Genomic DNA, 3918 nt, shown 5'->3' on the forward strand with positions numbered 1-3918 from the left:
TTTCTAGCACATATAGCGACACATTATAATACCTCTTATGACTGGAGCTGGAACTCAGCTGCGGAAATCAACTTCTACAAGCCCAAGAACACTTTTCCTTCACTTCACAACATATGGCAGTCAAACTTTAAATAAACTTGTCTCAGCAGTAATAAAGTGTAATGTTTGCTTCACATCACAGAGGAGAGATGAGTTTGAATGAGCATGAATCAGCATTGATAACTTATGCTGTTCACTTCACATTACACGGGGTAAAAGTCAGTAGTTTGAATGAGCATGCATCAAAAGGTTTGAATGAATAGAAATCAGCTGTAGTGATCAATACTTGCTGATAGCTGTATTATGCATGGTCTAGTAAACAAGGAGACATCCATGGAGACGTCTGAATCCTGGCTGTAGAGCAGTGGATCAAAGGCAGCTTTGAGGTGTCCAGGAAGTGTCAGCAGGCCAGAGGGAACAGGAGAGCAGCATTGCTCGGGAAGGAGGGTAGAGAGCAACCTCTCATTCAGGATGGAGATCGGAGGTGCACAGAGCTTGCCTGGCATCCGCGTTCATTTCAGGAGCGCCGGACAAGTGCAACTTCACGGCTTAAGCCGAGGAGAAGGGTGGAATGGCGTGACCTCGGCGGACCGGGGACGGAGCCACCCTCCATGTCCCAGACGCCGGAGAGCTAAGTATGCTGGATCTATTACACAAATTTATTATCCTGGTTTATGTTTTATTCCCATATGCCTTCATAAGGGGAATCGTCTCTAAATTGTCTCTAAATTGTCGCAAGCTTGCACGGAACGTCTTGGATGAATAGCCGTGAGGGTGTGAAGGTGAATTATCTTTGTGATACTTTCAGAAGTGCTCAGGAGGACTACTAAAATATGCAACAGTTTAGAGGTATTTTAATGTCGTAAATGCTGGATATAATTACCGTGCAGTTGAGAAATTATGTGCAATGTCGCAAAACATGTGCAGTGAGTCACAAATATTAATATGTGGCAAGAACCCTAAAAAAAAGATGCATAACAGAAATAAAACTTTGCGGTTAGTTAGCATGACATGTTGGTCTTTGCAACAATAAATGTTTGAGCAAACACTTTCATAAATTTCCCCCCCTTGTATTATTTATATGTCGATCAAAGGTCACACATTTGATTTACATATGAATGGAATAGTAAATAATAAATGCATTGAAACAATACATTGAGTTATTGTATTTACTCAATACCACTTGATTATTTTCAAGTGTCATTTTACACAAGAGTGGCTGTACTTTGACAGATGTTCCTGCTGTGTAATACATAGCAATTACCCGTTGTCATTTTGACAGCCGGTAATTGGTAGAAATAGTGGCAGCGGAGCGGTGGCAAGGGCAGAAAAGCTTGACATAAGAGATACATCTCTAAAAATGAAGTTTTAAGGAAGCATCTCTTTTTTTCAAAATCCTTACGTGGTTAAATGATAAAGCAGTGTCCCCTCTCTGTGAGCTGCAGGACACCACTCAAACTACTCTACAGTGTGTCTGCATTTTATGTTTTATCTATAGATATCATTGTGGTGACCTGTGGTGTATTCTCTGCATAACACTGCAGAGAAAACATTTGGATAGGAGGATAGCCTTGTCACATGATGTGTCAAAGTCATGTCTTTGGTTTCCTCTTCCTTCTAGCATTTGTTTTTCTTAATTCATCAGCATGAATGGGGCTTCCTGAATCAAATCTCAAGATACAGTTCTTAACCACACAGCTCTACTTTATAAATGAGGATTTTGTTTCAAAAGAAGGAGCAGTGTGGTTAAGCAATACCACTACTTTATAAACGGGCCCTTGAGTGTTCTTATACACCTTAGGGCCCATTCACACCACATAGCTGCGTTCTGCAACAAATTGTTGTGCATTGATACACATTATGTTAAACAGCTATTGCTAAATTATTGGGCTAAACTGCACAGCAATGCACATGAAAATAGGGCAGGCTGCCTTTTTTTTTATAGCCGAAAGCACAAGACACCATGAGTTGTTCTATGCAGCACTACAATACAGTGTGTTTTGAAAGTGTGTTGGAGTACCATCCACAATGAATGGCATCACAGCGCACCAATACATGTAACATGTTGCCACTTGTGACAGTAACTTTACAAATTACCGCAGTGATGTGAATGATCCCTTAAAGTCAGGCCACCCAAATATTCTTGTGCCACAGGCTGTCTGATCTTTTACCATGATTGGCCATACACATTGATGGCAAAATCTGATTCAGCAGTTTGTCACCCAAGGCATTTGTCTGGATTATGTGATAAAAAAATAGACGCATGAGGTGTGCCAAAATATGAGGATGTCATTCTGACATATATTCATCAGCAATTTCAACTGTTCTTAGTGAGAACTGAAATTTCAAGTTCAATATGTTGGCCGTGAAAGTCAATTGTGCCATATACCCTATACATATACTGAATATGAACTGATGAGATTTCCCAGGAGGAATCAAAACCTTAGGGGTATATTTATAAAGCATTGAATGAAACTTCCAAATTACATTCATGGCAGGTGCATCAACCACTGTAATGAACAAATGCACCAGGAAGATTTGCCTGCAGTGAACATTTAGTGAATGTTAGAATAACTACTTTATAAATATACCCCTTGAAGGTTTCATCTGCACTGGGTTACTCAACAATAACATTTTAACTGCTTTGCACACCCAAATTATTTTCACACTTTTTTTTTTAATTTTAGCATATATGATGCCTTAATTGAATCCTTTTTTTGTAACAAAAACAAAAAACACTTTGAAGATATCTTTTGATAATAAAAATGTAAAAAAGTGCAGTATCAGTTTGTTTAGAGTGTAATGTATATATTGCGATGTTTGGGGAATATAGCCCAAAGGTGACCACTCCTTAAGCCGACTTGAACATAAACAGGACAGTCTTTATTCCACCTCACTGGCGGAACTACCAGGGTCGCAGCGGTCGCAATTGTGACCGGGCCCTGGCGTTCCGCCACTTGGGGGGGCCCAGCGAGAAGAAGAGGGCCCCCCCCCAAGAGAGTGCCGCTCCTTCCCTGCCTGTAAGAGTGAGACTCATCTGGCCGCGTCCTCAGAGCGGCGTTCGGCACCGCCCACTCCCTCAGCGTGACTCAGTTCCACCGCAGCCGTCCCCCATAAAGCCGGGAGATTTGAAAATGCTCAGTGTCTTAGCTAAAGCGCTGAGCATTTCCCGGCTGGCTACCGCTTTCACTGCTGCTCCGTCCTGTACCTCGGCTCTTACCCTCCACGACGAGGCAGTCTGCCTGTGATATCTGCAGCCTGTCAGATCCCCTGCCTGGAGATATACAATCTCCAGTATTCTACCTCGCTCTGCATGCTAAGCTGGGTGAAAGGGAAACAGCCGGACCCTGTTGCAGGATATCGTAGCCCAGCTCTCGGCACTCTGGACTCGCTTCCTTAAAGGCACAGTACACCAGAACAACCACTCAACAACTACCAGCTGCCATCCGGAGGAGCAAGCCTTATAGAGAGAGCAACTAATAGCAAGTATCATGTCCTTATATTGCTATAATTGGAAAAGTGGGGAAATTGGGTGTGTGTGTGGGGGGGATGCTGGTGATGTAGTGCTCACTTTTATTATAATGCATTGCTGGGACTTGTAGTCCCGCATAGCTGGTGTTATTTTGCATTGGTGTATGGTGATTATACAGCGATGCAGACTAGCACCAACTATGTAGGACTACAAGTCCCAGCAATGCATTCTATTTTTAAGTAGGTATACACCAGTGTTAATACTGGGCATTTGTTCTGTGCACAGACCAATATTATCGAGGAATCCGGGATCTATTCACAAAGTATTTTGTTTAAATTGTTAATTGTGACTGTTAATAATATTCCATCCACCCTTTACTGCCATCCATCATTTACTGCCATGGACGG

This window comes from Nanorana parkeri, unplaced genomic scaffold (assembly GCF_000935625.1).
Source record: "Nanorana parkeri isolate BGI_ZX_2015 unplaced genomic scaffold, ASM93562v1 scaffold97, whole genome shotgun sequence".
Lineage (NCBI taxonomy): Eukaryota > Metazoa > Chordata > Amphibia > Anura > Dicroglossidae > Nanorana > Nanorana parkeri.